This window comes from Brienomyrus brachyistius, chromosome 2, assembly GCF_023856365.1.
Source record: "Brienomyrus brachyistius isolate T26 chromosome 2, BBRACH_0.4, whole genome shotgun sequence".
Lineage (NCBI taxonomy): Eukaryota > Metazoa > Chordata > Actinopteri > Osteoglossiformes > Mormyridae > Brienomyrus > Brienomyrus brachyistius.
In genome coordinates this window covers 43,651,287-43,664,456 of record NC_064534.1, presented here as the reverse complement: position 1 = coordinate 43,664,456, position 13,170 = coordinate 43,651,287, and the positions used below count along the sequence as shown (strand labels likewise).

The window sequence follows — 13,170 nt, the reverse complement described above, 5'->3', positions numbered from 1 at the left end:
CCGGACCCACACCGAACATTCACCAAACTACTCAGCCGGCAGCCTACCACAATTATTCCATTCTTTCCGCATCCGCACACTTCCTTCTTTTTAACTCCTTTTCACTACTGCACAGGTTAATCGCCGCACGTCCCCCGCCGGCAAACATTACTCCTTTGCCTACTGCATGCAGGCTTCTATTAACGACCCTCTGTTATCAACTCCGCTAACAGCCACAAAATCTCCGCCGCACGAAGCCCACTGGTAGCTGCTGAATCACATGCTTCCCCAAAACATCGCGCTGTCAGAACACTGGGAGCTACACACACCAACAAGTCCATACTGCAGGCTGCAGCCAGAACTATTTTCTACATTCAAACATCGACGGCCTCTTCTCTCTAAAAATTCACCAGACCGCTTCTACCACCAGCAAAGAAGTTTCCATCCCTAATTCCTCTGTGACTCCCACTAACCTAAACATTAAGCTGGCATTGAAGGGTGTGAATTACCCCGGCCAATCTGTTCTTTTAAATACAGCTTTTAGCAAGTTTTGAAAGGAGAAGAGCAGAACTTGCTATGCCAATAATATCGAGTCTTCTGTGGCGAAGTGGTTTTTGCATAGAAAACAAAGCGGTCAGTTGAAGAGGAATAATATCAGTACTTTGTTTAAAACTGTGTGTAAAAAGCTGTCTCTTTATCATTAACAATAAGTTGTAAAACGTGAATGGGGAGTGACAGTCTTCAAGTTTGTGAGAAGATCGCGCCCTGGTGGAATAAAGGCACGAACAGCTTACAGCACCTTGAATTACCAGGCAGTATTTAGAGTAAAACGGTGTGTAAAAGCTGCCTTTATGAATGAGAGAAAAATATATGTATATATAAAATAGTAAAATGGAAGGGGAGTGATAGATTTAAATTAATCGTGAAGTGGAGCGCCCCCTGTATAAAGTAAAAGTGAGAAAAGCTTACAGCACCTGGTATTCCCAGGAGGTCTCCCATCCAAGTACTAACCAGACCCTACCCTGCTTGGCTTCCGAGATCAGATGAGATTGGGCGTGTTCCGGGTGGTATGGCCATAAGCGAGAGACGCTACCAAAAACAGCCCTTTTGCATTACACGCGTCTATACATGCCAGTTAGTCCCATTGGATCCTACTCCTGGTTTTTTTTTTTTTTTTATCTGACTCACACTGCAGCACCACCATCCAATCGGCAGCGCCGGACCCACACCAAACATTCACCAAACTACTCAGCCGGCAGCCTACCACAATTATTCCATTCCTTTCGCATCCGCACACTTCCTTCTTTTTAACTCCTTTTCACTACCGCACAGGTTAATCGCTGCACGTCCCCCGCCGGCAAACATTACTCCTTTGCCTACTGCATGCAGGCTTCTCTTAACGACCCTCTGTTATCAACTCCGCTAACAGCCACAAAATCTCTGCCGCACGAAGCCCACTGGTAGCTGCTGAATCACATGCTTCCCCAAAACGTCGCGCTGTCAGAACACTGGGAGCTACACACACCAACAAGTCCATACTGCAGGCTGCAGCCAGAACAATTTTCTACATTCAAACATCGACGGCCTCTTCTCTCTAAAAATTCACCAGACCGCTTCTACCACCAGCAAAGAAGTTTCCATCCCTAATTCCTCTGTGATTCCCACTAACCTAAACATTAAGCTGGCATTGAAGGGTGTGAATTACCCCGGCCAATCTGTTCTTTTAAATACAGCTTTTAGCAAGTTTTGAAAGGAGAAGAGCAGAACTTGCTATGACAATAATATCGAGTCTTCTGTGGCGAAGTGGTTTTTGCATAGAAAACAAAGCGGTCAGTTGAAGAGGAATAATATCAGTACTTTGTTTAAAACTGTGTGTAAAAAGCTGTCTCTTTATCATTAACAATAAGTTGTAAAACGTGAATGGGGAGTGACAGTCTTCAAGTTTGTGAGAAGATCGCGCCCTGGTGGAATAAAGGCACGAAGAGCTTACAGCACCTAGAATTACCAGGCAGTATTTAGAGTAAAACGGTGTGTAAAAGCTGCCTTTATGAAAGAGAGAAAATAAAAATATATATATAAAATAGTAAAATGGAAGGGGAGTGATAGATTTAAATTAATCGTGAAGTGGAGCGCCCCCTGTATAAAGTAAAAGTGAGAAAAGCTTACAGCACCTGGTATTCCCAGGAGGTCTCCCATCCAAGTACTAACCAGACCCTACCCTGCTTAGCTTCCGAGATCAGATGAGATCGGGCGTGTTCAGGGTGGTATGGCCATAAGCGAGAGACGCTACCAAAAACAGCCCTTTTGCATTACACGCCTCTATACATGCCAGTTGGGCCCATTGGATACTACTAATGTTCTTTTTTTTTTTTTATCTGGCTCACACTGCAGCCCCACCATCCAATCGGCAGCGCCGGACCCACACCAAACATTCACCAAACTACTCAGCCGGCAGCCTACCACAATTATTCCATTCTTTCCGCATCCGCACACTTCCTTCTTTTTAACTCCTTTTCACTACCGCACAGGTTAATCGCCGCACGTCCCCCGCCGGCAAACATTACTCCTTTGCCTACTGCATGCAGGCTTCTATTAACGACCCTCTGTTATCAACTCCGCTAACAGCCACAAAATCTCCGCCGCACGAAGCCCACTGGTAGCTGCTGAATCACATGCTTCCCCAAAACGTCGCGCTGTCAGAACACTGGGAGCTACACACACCAACAAGTCCATACTGCAGGCTGCAGCCAGAACTATTTTCTACATTCAAACATCGACGGCCTCTTCTCTCTAAAAATTCACCAGACCGCTTCTACCACCAGCAAAGAAGTTTCCATCCCTAATTCCTCTGTGATTCCCACTAACCTAAACATTAAGCTGGCATTGAAGGGTGTGAATTACCCCGGCCAATCTGTTCTTTTAAATACAGCTTTTAGCAAGTTTTGAAAGGAGAAGAGCAGAACTTGCTATGCCAATAATATCGAGTCTTCTGTGGCGAAGTGGTTTTTGCATAGAAAACAAAGCGGTCAGTTGAAGAGGAATAATATCAGTACTTTGTTTAAAACTGTGTGTAAAAAGCTGTCTCTTTATCATTAACAATAAGTTGTAAAACGTGAATGGGGAGTGACAGTCTTCAAGTTTGTGAGAAGATCGCGCCCTGGTGGAATAAAGGCACGAACAGCTTACAGCACCTAGAATTACCAGGAAGTATTTAGAGTAAAACGGTTTCTAAAAGCTGCCTTTATGAATGAGAGAAAAAAAAAATATATATATATAAAATAGTAAAATGGAAGGGGAGTGATAGATTTAAATTAATCGTGAAGTGGAGCGCCCCCTGTATAAAGTAAAAGTGAGAAAAGCTTACAGCACCTGGTATTCCCAGGTGGTCTCCCATCCAAGTACTAACCAGACCCTACCCTGCTTAGCTTCCGAGATCAGACGAGATCGGGCATGTTCAGGGTGGTATGGCCGTAAGCGAGAGATGCTACCAAAAACAGCCCTTTTGCATTACACGCCTCTATACATGCCAGTTGGTCCCATTGGATCCTACTAATGTTCTTTTTTTTTTTTATCTGACTCACACCGCAGCCCCACCATCCAATCGGCAGCGCCGGACCCACACCAAACATTCACCAAACTACTCAGCCAGCAGCCTACCACAATTATTCCATTCTTTCCGCATCCGCACACTTCCTTCTTTTTAACTCCTTTCCACTACCGCACAGGTTAATCGCCGCACGTCCCCCGCCGGCAAACATTACTCCTTTGCCTACTGCATGCAGGCTTCTCTTAACGACCCTCTGTTATCAACTCCGCTAACAGCCACAAAATCTCCGCCGCACGAAGCCCACTGGTAGCTGCTGAATCACATGCTTCCCCAAAACGTCGCGCTGTCAGAACACTGGGAGCTACACACACCAACAAGTCCATACTGCAGGCTGCAGCCAGAACAATTTTCTACATTCAAACATCGACGGCCTCTTCTCTCTAAAAATTCACCAGACCGCTTCTACCACCAGCAAAGAAGTTTCCATCCCTAATTCCTCTGTGACTCCCACTAACCTAAACATTAAGCTGGCATTGAAGGGTGTGAATTACCCCGGCCAATCTGTTCTTTTAAATACAGCTTTTAGCAAGTTTTGAAAGGAGAAGAGCAGAACTTGCTATGCCAATAATATCGAGTCTTCTGTGGCGAAGTGGTTTTTGCATAGAAAACAAAGCGGTCAGTTGAAGAGGAATAATATCAGTACTTTGTTTAAAACTGTGTGTAAAAAGCTGTCTCTTTATCATTAACAATAAGTTGTAAAACGTGAATGGGGAGTGACAGTCTTCAAGTTTGTGAGAAGATCGCGCCCTGGTGGAATAAAGGCACGAACATCTTACAGCACCTTGAATTACCAGGCAGTATTTAGAGTAAAACGGTGTGTAAAAGCTGCCTTTATGAATGAGAGAAAAATATATGTATATATAAAATAGTAAAATGGAAGGGGAGTGATAGATTTAAATTAATAGTGAAGTGGAGCGCCCCCTGTATAAAGTAAAAGTGAGAAAAGTTTACAGCACCTGGTATTCCCAGGTGGTCTCCCATCCAAGTACTAACCAGACCCTACCTTGCTTGGCTTCCGAGATGGGACAAGATCGGGCGTGTTCAGGGTGGTACGGCCGTGAGCGAGAAAAACTACCAAAAACAGCCCTTTTGCATTACACGCCTCTATACATGCCAGTTAGTCCAAGTGGATCCTACTCCTGTTTTTTTTTTTTTTTTTTTATCTGACTCACACTGCAGCCCCACCATCCAATCGGCAGTGCCGGAACCACACCAAACATTCACCAAACTACTCAGCCGGCAGCCTACCACAATTATTCCATTCTTTCCGCATCCGCACACTTCCTTCTCTTTAACTCCTTTTCACTACCGCACAGGTTAATCGCCGCACGTCCCCCGTCGGCAAACATTACTCCTTTGCCTACCGCATGCAGGCTTCTCTTAATGACCTTCTGTTATCAACTCCGCTAACAGCCACAAAATCTCCGCCGCACGAAGCCCACTGGTAGCTGCTGAATCACATGCTTCCCCAAAACGTCGCGCTGTCAGAACACTGGGAGCTACACACACCAACAAGTCCATACTGCAGGCTGCAGCCAGAACAATTTTCTACATTCAAACATCGACGGCCTCTTCTCTCTAAAAATTCACCAGACCGCTTCTACCACCAGCAAAGAAGTTTTCATCCCTAATTCTTCTGTGATTCCCACTAACCTAAACATTAAGCTGGCATTGAAGGGTGTGAATTACCCCGGCCAACCTGCTCTTTTAAATACAGCTTTTAGCAAGTTTTGAAAGGAGGAGAAGAGCAGATAATATGCCAATAATATCGAATATTCTGTGGCGAAGTGGTTTTTGCATAGAAAACAAAGCGGTGAGTTTAAGAGGAATTATGTCAGTACTTTGTTTAAAACTGTGTGTAAAAAGCTGTCTCTTTATCATTAAGAATAAGTTGTAAAACGTGAATGGGGAGTGACAGTCTTCAAGTTTGTGAGAAGATCGCGCCCTGGTGGAATAAAGGCACGAACAGCTTACAGCAGCTATAATTACCAGGCAGTATTTAGAGTAAAACGTGTGTAAAAGCTGCCTTTATGAATTAGAGAAAAAAGAAATATATAAAATAGTAAAATGGAAGGGGAGTGATAGATTTAAATTAATCGAGAAGTGGAGCGCCCCCTGTATAAAGTAAAAGTGAGAAAAGCGTACAGCACAGGGTAATCCCAGTAGGTCTCCCATCCAAGTACTAACCAAACCCTATCCTGCTTGGCTTCTGAGATCAGACGAGATCGGGCGTGTTCAGGGTGGTATGGCCGTGAGCGAGAAAAACTACCAAAAACAGCCCTTTTGCATTACACGCCTCTATACATGCCAGTTAGTCCCATTGGATCCTACTCCTGGTTTTTTTTTATTTTTTATCTGACTCACACTGCAGCACCACCATCCAATCGGCAGCGCCGGACCCACACCAAACATTCACCAAACTACTCAGCCGGCAGCCTACCAGAATTATTCCATTCTTTCCGCATCCGCACACTTCCTTCTCTTTAACTCCTTTTCACTACCGCACAGGTTAATCGCCGCACGTCCCCCGTCGGCAAACATTACTCCTTTGCCTACCGCATGCAGGCTTCTCTTAATGACCTTCTGTTATCAACTCCGCTAACAGCCACAAAATCTCCGCCGCACGAAGCCCACTGGTAGCTGCTGAATCACATGCTTCCCCAAAACGTCGCGCTGTCAGAACACTGGGAGCTACACACACCAACAAGTCCATACTGCAGGCTGCAGCCAGAACAATTTTCTACATTCAAACATCGACGGCCTCTTCTCTCTAAAAATTCACCAGACCGCTTCTACCACCAGCAAAGAAGTTTCCATCCCTAATTCCTCTGTGATTCCCACTAACCTAAACATTAAGCTGGCATTGAAGGGTGTGAATTACCCCGGCCAATCTGTTCTTTTAAATACAGCTTTTAGCAAGTTTTGAAAGGAGAAGAGCAGAACTTGCTATGCCAATAATATCGAGTCTTCTGTGGCGAAGTGGTTTTTGCATAGAAAACAAAGCGGTCAGTTGAAGAGGAATAATATCAGTACTTTGTTTAAAACTGTGTGTAAAAAGCTGTCTCTTTATCATTAACAATAAGTTGTAAAACGTGAATGGGGAGTGACAGTCTTCAAGTTGGTGAGAAGATCGCGCCCTGGTGGAATACAGGCACGAACAGCTTACAGCACCTAGAATTACCAGGAAGTATTTAGAGTAAAACGGTTTCTAAAAGCTGCCTTTATGAATGAGAGAAAAAAAAAATATATATATATAAAATAGTAAAATGGAAGGGGAGTGATAGATTTAAATTAATCGTGAAGTGGAGCGCCCCCAGTATAAAGTAAAAGTGAGAAAAGCTTACAGCACCTGGTATTCCCAGGTGGTCTCCCATCCAAGTACTAACCAGATCCTACCCTGCTTGGCTTCCGAGATCAGACGAGATCGGGCGTGTTCAGGGTGGTATGGCCGTAAGCGAGAGATGCTACCAAAAACAGCCCTTTTGCATTACACGCGTCTATACATGCCAGTTAGTCCCATTGGATCCTACTCCTGTTTTTTTTTTTTTTTTATCTGACTCACACTGCAGCACCACCATCCAATCGGCAGCGCCGGACCCACACCAAACATTCACCAAACTACTCAGCCGGCAGCCTACCACAATTATTCCATTCTTTCCGCATCCGCACACTTCCTTCTTTTTAACTCCTTTTCACTACCGCACAGGTTAATCGCCGCACGTCCCCCGCCGGCAAACATTACTCCTTTGCCTACTGCATGCAGGCTTCTCTTAACGACCCTCTGTTATCAACTCCACTAACAGCCACAAAATCTCCGCCGCACGAAGCCCACTGGTAGCTGCTGAATCACATGCTTCCCCAAAACGTCGCGCTGTCAGAACACTGGGAGCTACACACACCAACAAGTCCATACTGCAGGCTGCAGCCAGAACTATTTTCTACATTCAAACATCGACGGCCTCTTCTCTCTAAAAATTCACCAGACCGCTTCTACCACCAGCAAAGAAGTTTCCATCCCTAATTCCTCTGTGATTCCCACTAACCTAAACATTAAGCTGGCATTGAAGGGTGTGAATTACCCCGGCCAATCTGTTCTTTTAAATACAGCTGTTAGCAAGTTTTGAAAGGAGAAGAGCAGAACTTGCTATGCCAATAATATCGAGTCTTCTGTGGCGAAGTGGTTTTTGCATAGAAAACAAAGCGGTCAGTTGAAGAGGAATAATATCAGTACTTTGTTTAAAACTGTGTGTAAAAAGCTGTCTCTTTATCATTAACAATAAGTTGTAAAACGTGAATGGGGAGTGACAGTCTTCAAGTTTGTGAGAAGATCGCGCCCTGGTGGAATAAAGGCACGAACAGCTTACAGCACCTAGAATTACCAGGAAGTATTTAAAGTAAAATGGTGTGTAAAAGCTGCCTTTATGAATGAGAGAAATATATATATATATATAAAATAGTAAAATGGAAGGGGAGTGATAGATTTAAATTAATTGTGAAGTGGAGCGCCCCCTGTATAAAGTAAAAGTGAGAAAAGCTTACAGCACCTGGAATTCCCAGGATGTCTCCCATCCAAGTACTAACCAGACCCTACCCTGCTTGGCTTCCGAGATCGGATGAGATCGGGCGTGTTCAGGGTGGTATGGCCATAAGCGAGAGACGTGACCAAAAACAGCCCTTTTGCATTACACGCGTCTATACATGCCAGTTAGTCCCATTGGATCATACTCCTGGTTTTTTTTTTTTTTTTATCTGACTCACACTGCAGCACCACCATCCAATCGGCAGCGCCGGACCCACACCAAACATTCACCAAACTACTCAGCCGGCAGCCTACCACAATTATTCCATTCTTTCCGCATCCGCACACTTCCTTCTTTTTAACTCCTTTTCACTACCGCACAGGTTAATCGCCGCACGTCCCCCGCCGGCAAACATTACTCCTTTGCCTACTGCATGCAGGCTTCTCTTAACGACCCTCTGTTATCAACTCCGCTAACAGCCACAAAATCTCCGCCGCACGAAGCCCACTGGTAGCTGCTGAATCACATGCTTCCCCAAAACGTCGCGCTGTCAGAACACTGGGAGCTACACACACCAACAAGTCCATACTGCAGGCTGCAGCCAGAACAATTTTCTACATTCAAACATCGACGGCCTCTTCTCTCTAAAAATTCACCAGACCGCTTCTACCACCAGCAAAGAAGTTTCCATCCCTAATTCCTCTGTGATTCCCACTAACCTAAACATTAAGCTGGCATTGAAGGGTGTGAATTACCCCGGCCAATCTGTTCTTTTAAATACAGCTTTTAGCAAGTTTTGAAAGGAGAAGAGCAGAACTTGCTATGCCAATAATATCGAGTCTTCTGTGGCGAAGTGGTTTTTGCATAGAAAACAAAGCGGTCAGTTGAAGAGGAATAATATCAGTACTTTGTTTAAAACTGTGTGTAAAAAGCTGTCTCTTTATCATTAACAATAAGTTGTAAAACGTGAATGGGGAGTGACAGTCTTCAAGTTTGTGAGAAGATCGCGCCCTGGTGGAATAAAGGCACGAACAGCTTACAGCAGCTATAATTACCAGGCAGTATTTAGAGTAAAACGTGTGTAAAAGCTGCCTTCATGAATGAGAGAAAAAAGAAATATATAAAATAGTAAAATGGAAGGGGAGTGATAGATTTAAATTAATCGAGAAGTGGAGCGCCCCCTGTATAAAGTAAAAGTGAGAAAAGCTTACAGCACCTGGTATTCCCAGTAGGTCTCCCATCCAAGTACTAACCAGACCCTATCTTGCTTGGCTTCCGAGATCGGACGTGTTCAGGGTGGTACGGCCGTGAGCGAGAAAAACTACCAAAAACAGCCCTTTTGCATTACACGCCTCTATACATGCCAGTTAGTCCAAGTGGATCCTACTCCAGTTTTTTTTTATTTTTTTTTATCTGACTCACACTGCAGCCCCACCATCCAATCGGCAGTGCCGGAACCACACCAAACATTCACCAAACTACTCAGCCGGCAGCCTACCACAATTATTCCATTCTTTCCGCATCCGCACACTTCCTTCTCTTTAACTCCTTTTCACTACCGCACAGGTTAATCGCCGCACGTCCCCCGTCGGCAAACATTACTCCTTTGCCTACCGCATGCAGGCTTCTCTTAATGACCTTCTGTTATCAACTCCGCTAACAGCCACAAAATCTCCGCCGCACGAAGCCCACTGGTAGCTGCTGAATCACATGCTTCCCCAAAACGTCGCGCTGTCAGAACACTGGGAGCTACACACACCAACAAGTCCATACTGCAGGCTGCAGCCAGAACAATTTTCTACATTCAAACATCGACGGCCTCTTCTCTCTAAAAATTCACCAGACCGCTTCTACCACCAGCAAAGAAGTTTCCATCCCTAATTCCTCTGTGATTCCCACTAACCTAAACATTAAGCTGGCATTGAAGGGTGTGAATTACCCCGGCCAATCTGTTCTTTTAAATACAGCTTTTAGCAAGTTTTGAAAGGAGAAGAGCAGAACTTGCTATGCCAATAATATCGAGTCTTCTGTGGCGAAGTGGTTTTTGCATAGAAAACAAAGCGGTCAGTTGAAGAGGAATAATATCAGTACTTTGTTTAAAACTGTGTGTAAAAAGCTGTCTCTTTATCATTAACAATAAGTTGTAAAACGTGAATGGGGAGTGACAGTCTTCAAGTTGGTGAGAAGATCGCGCCCTGGTGGAATACAGGCACGAACAGCTTACAGCACCTAGAATTACCAGGAAGTATTTAGAGTAAAACGGTTTCTAAAAGCTGCCTTTATGAATGAGAGAAAAAAAAAATATATATATATAAAATAGTAAAATGGAAGGGGAGTGATAGATTTAAATTAATCGTGAAGTGGAGCGCCCCCAGTATAAAGTAAAAGTGAGAAAAGCTTACAGCACCTGGTATTCCCAGGTGGTCTCCCATCCAAGTACTAACCAGATCCTACCCTGCTTGGCTTCCGAGATCAGACGAGATCGGGCGTGTTCAGGGTGGTATGGCCGTAAGCGAGAGATGCTACCAAAAACAGCCCTTTTGCATTACACGCGTCTATACATGCCAGTTAGTCCCATTGGATCCTACTCCTGGTTTTTTTTTTTTTTTATCTGACTCACACTGCAGCACCACCATCCAATCGGCAGCGCCGGACCCACACCAAACATTCACCAAACTACTCAGCCGGCAGCCTACCACAATTATTCCATTCTTTCCGCATCCGCACACTTCCTTCTTTTTAACTCCTTTTCACTACCGCACAGGTTAATCGCCGCACGTCCCCCGCCGGCAAACATTACTCCTTTGCCTACTGCATGCAGGCTTCTCTTAACGACCCTCTGTTATCAACTCCGCTAACAGCCACAAAATCTCCGCCGCACGAAGCCCACTGGTAGCTGCTGAATCACATGCTTCCCCAAAACGTCGCGCTGTCAGAACACTGGGAGCTACACACACCAACAAGTCCATACTGCAGGCTGCAGCCAGAACTATTTTCTACATTCAAACATCGACGGCCTCTTCTCTCTAAAAATTCACCAGACCGCTTCTACCACCAGCAAAGAAGTTTCCATCCCTAATTCCTCTGTGATTCCCACTAACCTAAACATTAAGCTGGCATTGAAGGGTGTGAATTACCCCGGCCAATCTGTTCTTTTAAATACAGCTTTTAGCAAGTTTTGAAAGGAGAAGAGCAGAACTTGCTATGCCAATAATATCGAGTCTTCTGTGGCGAAGTGGTTTTTGCATAGAAAACAAAGCGGTCAGTTGAAGAGGAATAATATCAGTACTTTGTTTAAAACTGTGTGTAAAAAGCTGTCTCTTTATCATTAACAATAAGTTGTAAAACGTGAATGGGGAGTGACAGTCTTCAAGTTTGTGAGAAGATCGCGCCCTGGTGGAATAAAGGCACGAACAGCTTACAGCACCTAGAATTACCAGGAAGTATTTAAAGTAAAATGGTGTGTAAAAGCTGCCTTTATGAATGAGAGAAATATATATATATATATAAAATAGTAAAATGGAAGGGGAGTGATAGATTTAAATTAATTGTGAAGTGGAGCGCCCCCTGTATAAAGTAAAAGTGAGAAAAGCTTACAGCACCTGGAATTCCCAGGATGTCTCCCATCCAAGTACTAACCAGACCCTACCCTGCTTGGCTTCCGAGATCGGATGAGATCGGGCGTGTTCAGGGTGGTATGGCCATAAGCGAGAGACGTGACCAAAAACAGCCCTTTTGCATTACACGCGTCTATACATGCCAGTTAGTCCCATTGGATCATACTCCTGGTTTTTTTTTTTTTTTTATCTGACTCACACTGCAGCACCACCATCCAATCGGCAGCGCCGGACCCACACCAAACATTCACCAAACTACTCAGCCGGCAGCCTACCACAATTATTCCATTCTTTCCGCATCCGCACACTTCCTTCTTTTTAACTCCTTTTCACTACCGCACAGGTTAATCGCCGCACGTCCCCCGCCGGCAAACATTACTCCTTTGCCTACTGCATGCAGGCTTCTCTTAACGACCCTCTGTTATCAACTCCGCTAACAGCCACAAAATCTCCGCCGCACGAAGCCCACTGGTAGCTGCTGAATCACATGCTTCCCCAAAACGTCGCGCTGTCAGAACACTGGGAGCTACACACACCAACAAGTCCATACTGCAGGCTGCAGCCAGAACAATTTTCTACATTCAAACATCGACGGCCTCTTCTCTCTAAAAATTCACCAGACCGCTTCTACCACCAGCAAAGAAGTTTCCATCCCTAATTCCTCTGTGATTCCCACTAACCTAAACATTAAGCTGGCATTGAAGGGTGTGAATTACCCCGGCCAATCTGTTCTTTTAAATACAGCTTTTAGCAAGTTTTGAAAGGAGAAGAGCAGAACTTGCTATGCCAATAATATCGAGTCTTCTGTGGCGAAGTGGTTTTTGCATAGAAAACAAAGCGGTCAGTTGAAGAGGAATAATATCAGTACTTTGTTTAAAACTGTGTGTAAAAAGCTGTCTCTTTATCATTAACCATAAGTTGTAAAACGTGAATGGGGAGTGACAGTCTTCAAGTTTGTGAGAAGATCGCGCCCTGGTGGAATAAAGGCACGAACAGCTTACAGCACCTAGAATTACCAGGAAGTATTTAGAGTAAAACGGTTTCTAAAAGCTGCCTTTATGAATGAGAGAAAAATAAATATATATATAAAATAGTAAAATGGAAGGGGAGTGATAGATTTAAATTAATCGTGAAGTGGAGCGCCCCCTGTATAAAGTAAAAGTGAGAAAAGCTTACAGCACCTGGTATTCCCAGGATGTCTCCCATCCAAGTACTAACCAGACCCTACCCTGCTTGGCTTCCAAGATCGGATGAGATCGGGTGTGTTCAGGGTGGTGTGGCCATAAGCGAGAGACGCGACCAAAAACAGCCCTTTTGCATTACACGCGTCTATACATGCCAGTTAGTCCCATTGGATCCTACTCCTGGTTTTTTTTTTTTTATCTGACTCACACTGCAGCACCACCATCCAATCGGCAGCGCCGGACCCACACCAAACATTCACCAA

The 13,170-nt window shown here is 44.6% G+C and overlaps 2 protein-coding genes, 8 non-coding genes and 3 pseudogenes across 10 annotated transcripts in view; 2 read left to right on the top strand and 11 right to left on the bottom strand.

The window, feature by feature from the left end:
* LOC125715120 (uncharacterized) overlaps nt 1-13,170 on the top strand; it is a 1,180,389-nt gene that overhangs the window by 661,961 nt on the left and 505,258 nt on the right. The window lies entirely within an intron of this gene.
* Nucleotides 1-13,170, top strand: part of LOC125715114 (uncharacterized) — a 935,270-nt gene that overhangs the window by 663,729 nt on the left and 258,371 nt on the right. The gene's annotated exons all lie outside the window — the stretch shown is intronic.
* On the bottom strand, nt 942-1,060 carry LOC125736814 (5S ribosomal RNA). Its single transcript, XR_007396082.1, has one exon. It is a non-coding gene; the product is annotated as a 5S ribosomal RNA (ribosomal RNA).
* On the bottom strand, nt 2,139-2,257 carry LOC125730875 (5S ribosomal RNA). Its single transcript, XR_007391166.1, has one exon. It is a non-coding gene; the product is annotated as a 5S ribosomal RNA (ribosomal RNA).
* Nucleotides 3,337-3,455, bottom strand: LOC125732913 (5S ribosomal RNA). The gene has a single exon (XR_007392276.1). It is a non-coding gene; the product is annotated as a 5S ribosomal RNA (ribosomal RNA).
* On the bottom strand, nt 4,531-4,649 carry LOC125732040 (5S ribosomal RNA; annotated as a pseudogene).
* Nucleotides 5,725-5,843, bottom strand: LOC125732108 (5S ribosomal RNA; annotated as a pseudogene).
* LOC125733989 (5S ribosomal RNA) lies at nt 6,924-7,042 on the bottom strand. The gene has a single exon (XR_007393319.1). It is a non-coding gene; the product is annotated as a 5S ribosomal RNA (ribosomal RNA).
* Nucleotides 8,119-8,237, bottom strand: LOC125735726 (5S ribosomal RNA). Its single transcript, XR_007395018.1, has one exon. It is a non-coding gene; the product is annotated as a 5S ribosomal RNA (ribosomal RNA).
* On the bottom strand, nt 9,311-9,419 carry LOC125732285 (5S ribosomal RNA; annotated as a pseudogene).
* LOC125733988 (5S ribosomal RNA) lies at nt 10,502-10,620 on the bottom strand. The gene has a single exon (XR_007393317.1). It is a non-coding gene; the product is annotated as a 5S ribosomal RNA (ribosomal RNA).
* On the bottom strand, nt 11,697-11,815 carry LOC125735725 (5S ribosomal RNA). The gene has a single exon (XR_007395017.1). It is a non-coding gene; the product is annotated as a 5S ribosomal RNA (ribosomal RNA).
* On the bottom strand, nt 12,893-13,011 carry LOC125737126 (5S ribosomal RNA). The gene has a single exon (XR_007396393.1). It is a non-coding gene; the product is annotated as a 5S ribosomal RNA (ribosomal RNA).